The following is a 15356-nucleotide window of genomic DNA, read 5'->3' on the forward strand; positions in this document are numbered from 1 at the left end:
ATTAAGTAAAAGAACACAGCATACCTGTTCGGTTGTCACTCAAAGAACAGGTTACTAAAAAGGCCATTAAAAAGGACAGTCTTCCCTCCCTTGCTCTGAACTCACAACCAACTGCCATGATGTTAGCGGCCCCATGGAGAGGCACAGGAACTGGTCTCAAGCCAACAGCCAGAATGGACCTGAGACCTACCAATGATGACCTATGTGTGCTTGAAGCACCTCCAGAAGGCTCATTTGTGGCTCCTCCAACCGAGCCCAAGGATATATGCACCCCAGCTAACACCCTGACTGTAGCTACATGAGGTACAGTCATGTAGGCTAGAGGTACCCAGTTAAACTGCACCCCACAAAAACTGACTCATAGCAACTGTGAGATAATAACATTTGCTGCGTTACGCCACTAACTTTTGAGGTGATTTGTTACACAGCAATGGAAGGAAAGTTATGACCAACCTAGACAGCATATTCAAAAGCAGAGACATTACTTTGCCAACAAAGGTTCGTCTAGTCAAGGCTATGGTTTTTCCAGTGGTCATGTATGGATGTGAGAGGTGGACTGTGAAGAAGGCTGAGTGCCGAAAAATTGACGATTCTGAACTGTGGTGTTGGAGAAGACTCTTGAGAGTCCCTTGGACTGCAAGGAGATCCAACCAGTCCATCCTGAAGGAGATCAGCCCTGGGATTTCTTTGGAAGGAATGATGCTAAAGCTGAAACTCCAGTACTTTGGCCACCGCATGCAAAGAGTTGACTCATTGGAAAAGACTCTGATGCTGGGACGGATTGGGGGCAGGAGGAGAAGGGGACGACAGAGGATGAGATGGCTGGATGGCATCACCAACTCGATGGACATGAGTTTGAGTGAACTCCGGGAATTGGTGATGGACAGGGAGGCCTGGCGTGCTGTGATTCACGGGGTCGCAAAGAGTTGGACACGACTGAGCAATTGAACTGAACTGAACTGAATAGATAACTAACAAACACAGGCCATTGAGTAAACATTCCTAGGGAAATGAGCCCTAAGTCCAAAAATGAACTGCAAATTCCATTGCTGGACTATAGCCAAGAGAAGAAAGTACATACGCCAACCAAAAGCTGCATACAAGAGTGCTCATGGCAACCTGATTCCTAACAGCCCCTAACTAGAAGCAATGCAAATATCTACCAACTAGAAAAGGCATAAATAAATCATGGCATTTCACACAACAGAATACTTACTATACAGAAATGGAAAAAAACAAAATAAAACAAAACTACTATTTCATACAACAACATGGCTAAATCTCACAGAAATGAGAAAAGAAACCAGACAAGACAAAATGCCTGTACTGCTACTCTGAGACTGTTACATGTATAATGAGGGTACTATAAATGAGTAATTATGAAATATTTTAATAAAATTTTATTCTTAGTGTTACTGAGAACTAGAATTCTCAGCTGAAAAATACAGATATAAAATAAAAAAGATTAACAAAAAATCTGATAGTATTGAAACTGAATTGGAAATGTCAGTATGAATTCATGAGGTACTCTGTCCTAAAAAAAAAAAAAAATTCCCTAGTTCTGAGAATTGAAAAGGCCTAAAACAATGGTCAACCCACTAGCAATGAGAACCCCTAGAGCCCAAACTGTGGTCTTAAAATTCTATTCCCCAATAAAGGAATCAGGACTCCTTGGAGACATTGCTGACACCAGGTATGGGGATGAAATGTACATGATGATTTATACTAGATAATCAAGAAGCTATCAAAAATTACTAGTCATGTCAAAATAACTCAGTAAGCAACTTTAAGAGTCCCACTGGCCAAAGATTAAGTAATTTAAGCATTAACAATGGTAATTAACATAGTGAATTTTTAAAAACTCCAATATGTTTAAAGAGTCTATAAAGAATCTAGAGGTGAAGGGGAGACCCTAATCAGTCACTGTTGGAAAAAGCAAATATAATCAAGGCACTATACTGAAATAGGTAAGCTAAGGGAAACTGTCAAGCTTTTGTCCTACCTTTCCCATACCAACTGTACTACTATATAGCATAAACTCATTGGCATCAGTCAATGGACATGAGTTTGAGCAAACTCCAGGATTCAGTGAAGGATAGGGAATCCTGGCGGGCTGCAGTCCATGGGGTTGCAAAGAGTCAGACACAACGAAGCAACTGAACAACAATAACAACCACATAACAAATAGTATACATGGAATAGCTTCTCTTTACAGACCATTCCACCTAATAAATGAACAGTAAAGTTATAATTGATGCTTTTGAACTGTGGTGTTGGAGAAGACTCTTGAGAGTCCTTTGGACTGCGAGGAGATCCAACCAGTCCATTCTGAAGGAGATCAGCCCTGGGATTTCTTTGGAAGGAATGATGCTAAAGCTGAAACTCCAGTACTTTGGCCACCTCATGCGAAGAGTTGACTCATTGGAAAAGACTCTGATGCTGGGAGGGATTGGGGGCAGGAGAAGAAGGGGACGACAGAGGATGAGATGGCTGGATGGCATCACTGACTCAATGGACGTGAGTCTGAGTGAACTCCGGGAGCTGGTGATGGACAGGGAGGCCTGGCATGCTGCAATTCATGGGGTCGAAAAGAGTCAGACACGACTGAGCGACTGAACTGAACTGAAAGTTATAATATTAAAATATCACCATTTTGCAAATCTTAATGATTTAATAGATTTCAAGCAGGAAGCCCATCACCTATTTTTATAAATACAGTTTTACTGGAACACAGTCATGCCCATTCATTTACATTTTGTCAACTGCAGCTTTCTCATTGCAACAGCAGAATTTACTAATAGCAGCAGAGGAGACCAGATGGGCCATAAGGCCTAAAATATACACTATCTGCCTCCTTACAGAAAACGTAAGATCTGATCTATATCATGGAGCACAAATGGCAGCTAATCAGCAGAAAAAGACAGACACTTGCCCAAAGACAAAGACTTGCTGAAAGAATCTGAACTGGAGTCTAAGCAAGTCTCTAGATCCAACTACCAATTAACATGAAATACAAAGGTCAGATGAGTATGCTTAATCACTGCACAGGAATGTAATCAGGAATATCCACATCTACGAGACAAAGACCAATTTATCCAACAAATAAATTTTAAAGACAAAAAGGAAGGCAGGATGAAACCTTAAGAGAAAAATCAACCAACTGCAATGGGGAAAGGGCGTATCTAGACCCTGAGCCTATCCAGTCAACTGTTTTTAAAGTGTGTGGGGGACTTCCCTGGCAATCCAGGGTCTAGGACTCCATGGTTTAACTGCAGGGGGCACAAATTCCACCCCTGCACAGGGAACTAAGATCCTGCATTCCATGAGGTTGTGTGATGCTGCTGCTGCTGCTAAGTCGCTTCAGTCGTATCCAACTCTGTGCAACCCCATAGACGGCAGCCCACCAGGCTCCCCTGTCCCTGGGATTCTCCAGGCAAGAACACTGGAGTGGGTTGCCATTTCCTTCTCCAATGCATGAAAGGGAAAAATGAAAGTGAAGTCGCTCAGTCGTGTCCAACTCTTAGCGACCCCATGGACTGCAGCCTACCAGGCTCCTCCGTCCATGGGATTTTCCAGGCAAGAGTACTGGAGTGGGGTGCCATTGCCTTCTCCAAAATGTGTGAGAATTACAATTAACATTAACTGGATATTTGACTATATGGGAATTACTTTTTCAAAGTTACTAATGGTATAACGGTATCAACAGAAAAATACAAATAAATTTTATGATGCCTAGAATTTTCTTTAAAATAGTATAGGAATGGGAGGGAAGTTGGTGAGAGACAAGACAATTTGGCCATGACATGATAATCACTGAACCTGAGTAATGAATACAAGGGGATTCATTACCCTAGTCTGTAACTTTTATATGTCTTAAGTTTTCTATAATAAAAATTATAATAAGATATAACACTTCCTCTTTAGGCACTGAAAAATTCTGAAGTAAAAAAGAACAGGTCAAGAAGTATGCTAGGTTACCCCCAAAAGGCAACTTGACTGTGACAAGGTGTGGGGTCTTCTAAAGACGGGTAAAAAGCCAAGCTTGGAAAGAACTGGTCTAGAGATAAAGTAAATGACTGCCTACTAGATCCAAACTTAGTTATGTGACCTTTTCCAACTGCATCAGGCAGCTAGAACTAGGAAATATATATTTGGCAAATTAACTCAGGTTTGTGGTTTGGACAGGGTCTTCAGAATGTTAAAAAGGCAACAGAACATAAGATGCTGCTGCGAATATGATCACGAGGATTGGGTTTTAATTAGAAAAGCAAGAAAATGCCAAGAAACAAGTCATAATAAAGAAAAAGAACAGAGATCGAGTGTTATGATCATGAGAGGAGACTCCAAGGCCTCAGAAGTACAACTAATTGATGATGTGATCTAAGGCAAGAAGTGACAGTCTATGAGACCTTGGGACTCCAGTCCTGGTGAGCTAGTAACGCTGGTTTCTAGTAGGTTTCAGCTACCTGCCAAGCTCACCCTTTCCCAAGCTCATTTTAGAAGGAATCTGTATTTTTTAAAAGGGTCCCAGGATTAGAATCACTGGTATAAGATGCAGTGATCCTGGAAAATATGAAGGTGAAAACAATGGATACTAAACAGGTCAAGGAAACATGATGAGAGTAACTAATAAGATACAAGAGACAGAAAGGGAACAAATGAGTTAAGTGAAGAATTCTAACGGTCAAGACAACAGAAGGATAAGAATGTGAAGAAAAAGAATAAAAGAAAGATATCACAGTCCAAAGACAATGACTAATTGACAGTGGGACCTTATTCTAACCCCACGATTCAAAGAAAGCAGCCTAAAATTATCTCTATCAGATAGGTTGGGAAAGAAAAGGTATCCTCAAAAAAACAAATATCTATCAATTTGTTCATTACAGACATAAAGTGTTGTGTGTATGAAAGCACCAAAAAAGAAACCTTATAAATTATTTAGTTAATTCACTCATTTCATAGATGAGGAAACCAAGGGCTATGAAGACTAATTAACTTGCACTTAAGAACACTATGTAATTAATTATTAGAATTAGAGCTAAGGAGTACCTCATTCTTCACTCAATCTCCTCATCTACCTACATGGTTTCTATTTGGAGACTTACCTCTTTACAGTGCTAAATGTTACCATATATATTTTATTTATAAATAAAAATTTGGTAACTCTTTGTTGACTGACACTCAAAATGAGTCTTCAATATTTTACATCAATAATTTTAATGGTTTCCCATGTCAGCAACTTGTTCTGCTCAATTTTACTCCTCTGCACCCCACCCCAAAACATGTGTTTTGAATAAATCTCAGAGACATTCAAAAAACATATTGGCTAACTAGCACCTATGCTTCCAAAAAAAGGTTAAAAATATGAAAAGGGACACACAGTGCCATGCTATAAAAAGAAGAGGTGGCATTACATACTTCTCTTATCAATTCCATAAATGTGCACATAATTTACAATTATGTCAAGAGGATGCTCTTGACTCAGTGGATTCAAAATACCTAAGTAGGTAGGAAAAGATAGCAATAGGAAGAACTACCTCAGCCTTATAATAAGAAAATATAGAGTACAGACCTAAAGTTGGAATCCATGGCTCTAGCAAAATGAAAACAGAACCAATAACAAATCATAAAATACTAACACAATTCACTTACCATGCAAGTTCTAGTTTGGAGATGAAATTACTCTTATTTTCACAGCTTTTCTACTTCTAACATTTTTATCATTCCATAAAACAATTTTCTTCCCAAATAAAACTAGTTTTAGTAAACCCAGTTTTGAAAGCTCACTTATTGTAATAACCACTAAAAATGGTAATCACCTATAGCAGTAAATATAAGTTTAGATCATTATTTAAAAAACACTTGTAAAAATCTCTAATTATGAAATAAATATAAACTATGATCTTGTGACATCAGTAAGTACCACTTGTACTTCATTCAAAATGAAAATGAAATGATAAAAAAATACCTAATACAGAGCATATAAAAGTGCACACACAAAAAGTTGTTTACATATTTTTGTATTCTTCATAAATACTGCATATTATACTATACCCAGATTATAATATGGAAAAATGTTCTGAAATCTCCAAAAATTAGGTATTATTGTTATTCTTAGATATGATTTTGAAAATTACCACACATACACAAAAGAATAGGTGCTTACCCATGTGTGAAAAGAGAACATGGCACAAAAAAGGGGAAGGTAATTCAAATGAATTAGCTGTTTTACAAATCCCTATTACTCCTTTTTAAAAGCACAAAACATACATACCACTTACCACTTAGAAAGGGTTGCTGAGGCACAGAGTTTGTAGAAAAAACACCAAACATGGAAAGGATCCATCTAGAAGCTTTTTCAATCTGGAGCTTGTACTTTATAGGCACACAAGTGGGCACACTGGTGCAAAACAGTAGTGATTCACCATGTACAATGCAGAATGTGGAATGTTAAAGGCTGAACGACAAAGAAAAAAAGAGAGAAAAGAAACATGGTAGGTTATTAGTTACTAATAACAGCCATGTTTAAAACAATAGTTGTAACACTTGGCAGGTTTCATGTAACATATATCATTATTGAACTTAGTTTTTAGAACTTGAGAATTTAGCCAAGAAGAACTTACTTACTAAAAAATCTCAACTATATAGGGAAAGAATCTCTCTGGAGAGAAAAAAACAAGAAAAGGAGTATTTGTCATTTAAAGGTTCTAAGTTAAATCTTTCATCACCGATAACATTTTTTTAAAGTACATTGTGAATCTCCTCACCATCTAAGCAAAATTACCTATTTCTTGATGATACAAGGGTCATCATCATAACAGTCCTTCCATAGTACTTGAGTATACATACATTATGGGGCAATGACTCTATAGACCTTTTCAAAAGGTACCCTAAGGCACTCCAAGAAATGAGCATTCTCTATTGCTAGATATCTTGTTATCTACAGTATCAAGAATGTACTTATTCTTTGACCCAACAATCCTCCTTCTGGTACATTTCCCTACAGATACAATTCAGTTCAGTTCAGTTCAGTCGCTCAGTCGTGTCCGACTCTTTGCGACCCCATGAATCACAGCACGCCAGGCCTCCCTGTCCATCACCAACTCCTGCAGTTCACCCAAACCCATGTCCATCGAGTTGGTGATGCCATCCAGCTATCTCATCCTCTGTCATCCCCTTCTCCTCCTGCCCCCAATCCCTCCCAGCATCAGAGTCTTTTCCAATGAGTCAACTCTTCACATGAGGTGGCCAAAGTACTGGAGTTTCAGCTTTAGCATCATTCCTTCCAAAGAACACCCAGGACTGATCTCCTTTAGAATGGACTGGTTGGATCTCCTTGCAGTCCATGGGACTCTCAAGAGTCTTCTCCAATACCACAGTTCAAAAGTATCATTCCTACAGATACAATTGCACACTCACAAAATAAAGTGTACAGCAAGATTATTGTGGGATAATCTATAAAAGTGAAACACTGAAAACAACCTAAGAGGATTGGTAAAATCACCTATGATGCATCCACTATAAGGAATATGATGCTAGTATTAAAATGATTAAGGAAGCACTCTGTATTTCCATGGAAACATCATCAGAGAATGTACATATATGTTGTTATAGTCTGTGTTCTTAACAAGGGGAGGGAAAAGGGAAGAAAGAATATCTATTTTTATTGGTTAAATTTTACTAAAAAGTACTGTAAAGAACTATAAGAAATTGCTTAAAAAAAAGAGGCAGGGGACGGGAGAGTCAAGGGGATTGGTTACCAATAAAGGATGGTAAATAAACAGGGATAGAAGCTAAGATTTCAAAGTGTCACTCTGACTTCCAAAACATGTAAATGTTTAAACAAAATAAAATTTAAAACAAGTTCCTCAAAAAAGCTTAATTTTTACTCTTTCATCCCTTTTTTATTAAAACACAAGCTGTTATATGGTCAGTATAACAAAGCTACTCTCCTGGAATGTGCATGTGTGCTAAGTGCGTGCTAAGTCGCTTCAGTATGTCTGATTCTTTACTACCCCGTGGACTGTACCTTGCCAGTCTCCTCTGTCCATGGAATTCTCCATGCAAGAATACTAGAGTGGGTTGCCATTTCCTTCTCCAGAGAATCTTCCCAACCCAGGGATTGAACGTGCATCTATCTCCTGTGGCTTGTGCATTGTAGGTAGCTTCTTTACCACTGAGCCACCAGGGAGGCCCTGGAATGGTGAATGGCAAATTATTTCCTTGTCTTTCAGAGAAACTCTTCTCTTTCCTACTGGGAGTAATTCCACATATATTCAGTGCCTACTATCTACCAGCAATACGTATATCAGTGAACAAACCCGAAAGATGCCTGCTCCAATGACCTTAAAATTCACTGTCACCCATTTACTCATTACTAATGAAGGTACACTAAGAAAGGAATAAGTATACATTTGCTAGAGGAAATGTAAATTTGACAACCATTCTGAAAAGTAAATTTGTCAATACGTAACAAGAATCTTTAATACGTTCATAGCTGTTTACCTAGTAACTCTGTTCCCACGAATGCAAAATGCAGAGAGAATTTTATATACAAATTTTTTATACTATTTATAAAGAAAAATTTTTTACATTATTTTAAAAGAAATTTTACATTATTTATAAAGAAAAATTCTAAGGAATATAAATGCCTGAAATAGAGAAAATAGTTGGCTAAATTATGGTTTATTCAGCAGATGGAACATTATGCTACAGTTAACCTAGAAGTAATTTCTAGTTAAACATGTTAGATTAACCGCAAATATTTATCCCTATTCCATGTCTGGCTCCTCTGAAATAATTGTAAAATTTTTTAAAGTAATAAGAAATAAGAACACAAAAGCCAGAGAGAACAGAATAGACATTCTTTGATAGGATAAAATTAAAATACAATTTCAAAAAAAGGGGGGCAGAATGATGTTAAACAACAATTTTAAAAAAAGGGGCAGGACTCAAAATTATATATAATTTTATCCATTTTTTAAAAATTACATTGAAACAGAGATAAATAACTTAATATTATTTCTAAATAGTGATTTTAAATAAATGATGTTTTTATCTTTTATGCTTTTCTGTATTTTCCAAAATATCTACAAAGGGCATTTATTACTGTTATAGTTAGAAAAATATAATCTTTTTAAAACATATATATAACATATATATGGCCTAAGAAGGCCATAATCAAAACAAAGATAACAAGTGTTGGCAAGTGTATGGCTAGAACCCCCTTTACACACTGCTGGTAGGAAGATAAAATAGTACAGCCACTTTGGAAAACAGTCTGGCAGTTCCTCAAAAATAAAATATGTCCTAACCATTCCACTCCCAGGTATACAGCAAAAGAAATTAAAACATACATCCATGCAAAAATATGTGTACAAGTGTTCACAATATCATTATCTGTGATAACCCTATACTACAGAAACTGTCATAATAGCATTATTTGTATTACAGTCAAAAGGCAGAAACAATACAAATGTCATCAACTGATGAATGGATAAATAAAATGTGGTGTATCCATCCAGTGGAGTGTGCCATAAAAAATACTGGTACATGCTACAACATAGATGAATCTGAAACAATTAGGCTAAGTGAAAGAAGCCAGTCACAAAAGGCTACACATTACATTATTCCATTTTATGAACAGACAAATCTATCAATATATAGAGAAAAGACAGATTAGTGGTTGACTCTGGACAGGGAGGAGATGGGGAGGTAATGGATACAGGATTTCTTTTAGGGGATGATGAAGATATTCTAAAATCAATTGTGGTTGTGGCTGCACAGGTCTGTCAATACACACAAACCTCAAATTGTACACTATAAACTGGTGACTTGCATGGTATGTGAATTATATCTCAATAAAGCTATTATATTAAAAAAATATACACAGCCTATCACTTCTTCACCACTCAACAATATTTCACATATTATTCCTTATCACCTTGCAACACTATATAACAGGAAAAGCATTAGATTCAAGATAAAACCAGATTCTCATCAGTCCTAAAACCACTGATAAACCATAACTCCCAAGTTTCCATTTCCTTTTGTGGGGAATGCTCCCAAGTTTCCATTTCCTTTTGTGGGGAATGAGGAGTCCTTTTAGGTATAGCACCTCATTTTTCTCCCAACGACTGAAGTGCATTCCTACCAAGAGTAAGTTATCTTGTATTTGTCCAAAATTCGCCTTGCCAATATATCTTAGTTAAATTTTATATCAAAAGTATATTGATTTAAGAAGAAGAAAAAAAAAATTTTATATCAAAAGTATGAGTGCAAAAAGAAAATGTTTTGTTTCTGAAACTTAAGCCGAACAATTTGAAAAAGGCAAGTCACTTTTAAAATATCCTAAAGAGAAGGCCTCAGCTCTACATCAAAAAACTGATAATATCTGAGCATTTATACACTTGACTATAAAACATTTAAGGCACGTACCTTCCCTATGATTCTTCATCCCTATGTAACACGATCCCAAATACTAGTTGATTATACAATCAATATTGTATAGAAGACTGTATTGCATGTAATTTATTTGTATAAAAGACTAACAGAAGTACACTATTATTACTAGTATTCTATCTCACACTCTAAAGACTGATGGTTGACCCTCCTGAGTTGTCTCTTAGAAAGGCTGAAACTTTTCTATTCTTCAAGTCTCAGGACCACCACAGTCCTGTACTCTCTACAGATATCTTCATCTCTCAAACTGAAAGAAGATGCCCAACGTAAACTTATCAAATTCAGTTCAAGGCTGCTAAAGTACCTCTTCCTGTGCTCTTGGGCCCTCCGAACCCTCTCTTTTTAAAGCAAAACCTATATCTGACCTGTATATTCAGATGACCATTAAGGGGGAAAAAAATCTTACATTCATGCACCACAGACTTCTCTTTATTTCCTCTTACTACAGTCTGGGCCTCTACGTCTTCAAGTCTCAACTCATCAACTCAGCCATTTACCCTCTGACCCCAACCACTGCAATACTAAAATACCCTTTTGTCAAAAGGACTCCACAAAGCTTCTCACCTGCCCTCTCTCACTATTCTGATGCACCTCAGATACTGCTCCCGAGTGCATCTTTCAAATTGTATGACTCTGATCACAAAGCTCCCTGACTCGGTAATTCAGTGGTACTCCCAATGCCTACAGAATAAAGTCCAGAAATCCCTTAGCCTCACAGTCGAGGTTCTAATGGAAGAGAACAAAGCGCTAGCCCATCTCCCTAATGTTCTCTAGAACTCTGCTCTGTGCAAACACATGCCATTCCTTCCTACGCCCAGATCTTCCTTCCATCTGGAATGCCCTCCCTTTGCCTCTATGCATTAAAGTCCTCTAAAGTCATTTTTTATTTATTTATTTATTTTTTCTAAAGTTGTTTTTAAAGTAGAAAATCACTTTTTAAATCACAGGACTGGGTTTCTCAACCATAAGAGCTTCAAGGACTTTTTATAAGGGTTATAAATGTTAGAAGTATTATAAGTGTTGCAATGTGTAAATTTAGAAAAAGAGCCAACATATAGCACATAATGTTGTTACTGTTATCCATTCAACATAATGAGGGTTCAAAACATATTTTTTAATTGACATGCAAAACAAAGAAGTCTTTTCCAATCATACTATAAACTTTGCTCTCAAAGCAACAGTTTAAGATCTGATACCTCTGGAAGTTAAGATGATGAAAATTTCTGATAATCAAAACTTCAGTTTCTGGGAATCTCACACAGATTTATGATGTATGAACAGCAACCTACTATTTCATGATTTAGTCAAGAACAACTTGATTTATAATCACTTCACCATATATATGTCATGTTGCTGTACACCTTAATCAGTGTTGCATGTCAATTATACCTAAATAAAATGGAAAGAAAAATTTTTTAATATATTTTAACTAATAAAATTTAACATTTAACCAAAAATGGGCGGTGAGGGCAAGCCTTATCAACATAAAGTAGTTTCATCATTTACTTTTTTAAAAAGTAAGGTACATACAATTTACCATCTTAACCACTTTAAGCATACACCTCTGTGGTACCAAGTACATCCATACTGTTGTACAAAGACCACCACCATCCATCTCCAGAAATCTTTTTATCTTTCAAAACTGAAACTCTGTATTCACTAGACAATAACTTCTCTTCCGCTCCCCGCTCCCCGCTCCCAGGCCCTGGCAACAAGCACTCTACTCTCTGTTTCTACGAATTTGACTACTCTAGATATCTTATTTAAGTGGAATCATACCGTATTTGTCCTTTTGTCACTGGCTTATTTCACTAAACACGAGGCCTCTTTGAGGTTCATTTGTGTTATCATTTACTTTTTCAACAAGAACTCCAAAACCACATAAAGGACATGGTTTAAACATTTTCTAGTTTAAACTCATAGTTTTAGCATACTCTGTATTATATGACACTGGACTGCAGATCTGGCTGACTCAAATTACAGAAAGAAAGGGAAAGTAGAATAACACGTACTCAACAATCTGGTATGATACCAGGTATCAAACTAGGTGCATGTCACACAATGAAATCCACGCAACTCTAAACAGATAGGTTATTACTATTCTCAGTTGGTAAATGATAAAAAGGTGATTCAGAGGACCTCCCATGTCGCTGCCCTATCTCCATTTTGTTTTATCATTCCATTTATCACTATCTGACATATAAACATATGTACATACATTTTATTTCCTTATGTGCAACTTATATGTAGGCAAAAAATAAGTTGAGAATCACATTTATTCACCAATGTTATATCTATAATACAATGCCGCTTAGAAGCTGAACATTTTATAATCTCTAGGTTTTCTGAGATGCTTGTCCATAGGTACATTTCTTAGATACTCAAAAGTTGAGAGATTTTATTATTGCCAAAGATATGGGTTTTGGGTTTTGTTTTTTTTTGTTTTTTTGAGTAGGTATGAGAGGTGGGGGGTATTGGAAGACAGAAGTAGGGAATAAAATTCCAAGTAAAAAATCCAAGGGTCCAAGAAGGCTGGTCTCCAGTAAGCCCAGATCTGCTATTATAACATCCTCATCTTCTATAAATTTTGTTTTTTTAAATCAAACTTCACCCGAGGACTTTTCTACCAAGCAAGAATTTACAATACGAGGAGAGACACTAGGTTGTGATGGATGGTCTAGTTACCCTTGAATATACTGTCACTATAATATTAACCATATTTACATTACACTACAGATTTCCTTTTTTCTGTTTCAGAGTGAAAAATATTCCCACCACCCTGTACTGCTACATTTTCTTCCTTAAAATTGGTTAAAATTTTTCATCACATTTCAAGAAATTAAGAACTAGACACCTAACTTCTAAATTTCATAAACTGTATTTTTTCATAATCTAAATGAGAATATCTTCACAATAAGAAGAATTTTAAATGTTCTTTAGAGAAATCAAAAAATGTTAAGGGGTCCCACTAAATAAATTCCCACTTGCGACAAAAGTCTACATTTCCCATTAGTTTACTGTTTTCAAAAAATAAATTTCTTTTCATCACAGTTTGAATGTTACTTACAAAAGGAGTACTGTATTCACAAAATAATTTTATCTTCACTGATGTAACAAGAAGTCAGTGGTTTCCTTTTTGTGGTAAACAATGGGCCTTGGGAAACATGTTCTCTGGTAAATGTCTTTCACATATTTTTAAATACACAATTGGTTCCACTTCCTAATAATCACCATTTACCAGAAATGCAAAAGATAGAAATCTATCAAGATACACAATAAGACTAAGCAAGCCAAAAAAGAAGAAAGCAAAAGAAAATTACAAATGTTCTCTGAAGAGGGTGGGGTCGAGAAAACTTCTAACCCAACCCCAACCAGCTGTGGATTGCTTTTTAAAATGGAGAATATCAACGTAAGGTGACAAAAATCTTACATGTTTTCTCTCCATTCCTTAGGGATCAGGCCCATCAGTATCAAACATACCATAAGGATCACTCAACTTAAAAAGAATAAAAGGGGGTAAGCCCTCCTTGACCACAAAACTTTCCCTGTCAGTATGGCCCTGTTAATCTGTTCCCATTTATAATTAACATCTTCCAGACAATTCTCTCTAGTCAGCATTTCAGCACCTCACAATTCCATTCCCTCCCATCTTCTATGCACAGGACTGCTGCCAGTGTCACTGATGACCTCTGCTGCTGCTAAGTCACTTCAGTCATGTCCGACTCTGTGTGACCCCATAGATGGCAGCCCACTAGGCTCCCCCGTCCCTGGGATTCTCCAGGCAAGAACACTGGAGTGGGTTGCCCTTTCCTTCTCCAATGCATGAAAGTGAAAAGTGAAAGTGAAGTAGCTCAGCCGTGTCGGACTCTTAGCGACCCCATGGACTGCAGCCTACCAGGCTCCTCCATCCATGGGATTTTCCAGGCAAGAGTACTGGAGTGGGGTGCCGTCGCCTTCTCCGACTGATGATCTCTACCCCTCATGAAATCCAAAGGTCAACAATCAGGACTCATCATGGCTGACTCGCCAGCAGCATTTCTCTCCCTCGTTGTTGAAAACCTTCACTTGGATGGCAAGATGCCACACTTCCTGGTTCTCTCCTTTTCCTCAGGAGTTGCTCCTCCTCTGCCTGTTTCCTAACTCAAAATGTTAGAAAGCCCAGGGCCAGTCTATCCCCTTTTCTCCACTGACATTTACCTCTAGATCTTATCCAGGCTAAAGGCCTTAAATTCAAACCTGGAACTTGTCAGCATATAGATGGTATCTCTGGCCCAGACCTCTCTATTGAGCACTAACCTTGCAAATTCAAAGACCTGTCTGTTCATCTAATAGGATGTCAAACACAACTCTTAACACCGTGTCCTAAATCTTTGCCTACTCCCTGCACTGCACCTCAGTAAATAATGCCACCATTCTTCTAGCTGCTCAGCCCAGAAATCTGGCAGTCACTTTTATTCTTTTCTTTACCTCACACCCTCACATCTAATCCATCAACAAGTTGTGTCAACCCTACTTTCAAAATGCTGGATGTTTTAAATCTGACCACTTCTTTCCCACCCACTGCAACCTCCTAGTCACAGCCATCATCATTTCTGGCCCACACAATTCAAGGAGCCTCTTAACTGGTACCCATGAATCTGCTTACCCCTTAATTCTCCACATAGTCACTAGATTTTTTTTTTTTTTTTTTTGCCACATCACACCATGGAGCTTGCAGGATCTGTTCCCCAACCAGGGATTGAGCCTGGACCAAGCAGTGAAAGCATCGAATCCTAACCACTGGACCACCAATGAGCTCCCAAAGTGATCTTTTTAGACTATAAATTTATTCACTCCACTTGTGCTCAAAAATTTCCACTTGTTTTCCATCAAATGTAAAAAATATCTGTGGTCTC

At 37.4% G+C, this 15356-nt stretch overlaps 1 protein-coding gene across 3 annotated transcripts in view; it reads right to left on the bottom strand.

Annotated features, from left to right (window-relative positions):
* FRYL (FRY like transcription coactivator) overlaps positions 1 to 15356 on the bottom strand; it is a 269105-nt gene that overhangs the window by 218518 nt on the left and 35231 nt on the right. For 2 of the 3 annotated variants that reach the window (XM_027544457.1, XM_027544458.1), the window contains exon 2: positions 6282 to 6457. The gene's annotated coding sequence lies outside the window, so the exon portion shown is untranslated. Of the gene's footprint in view, positions 1 to 6274; positions 6458 to 15356 lie in introns of all 3 variants that reach the window. The other variant, XM_027544459.1, reaches the window with a different exon arrangement.

Source organism: Bos indicus x Bos taurus, chromosome 6, assembly GCF_003369695.1.
Source record: "Bos indicus x Bos taurus breed Angus x Brahman F1 hybrid chromosome 6, Bos_hybrid_MaternalHap_v2.0, whole genome shotgun sequence".
NCBI lineage: Eukaryota > Metazoa > Chordata > Mammalia > Artiodactyla > Bovidae > Bos > Bos indicus x Bos taurus.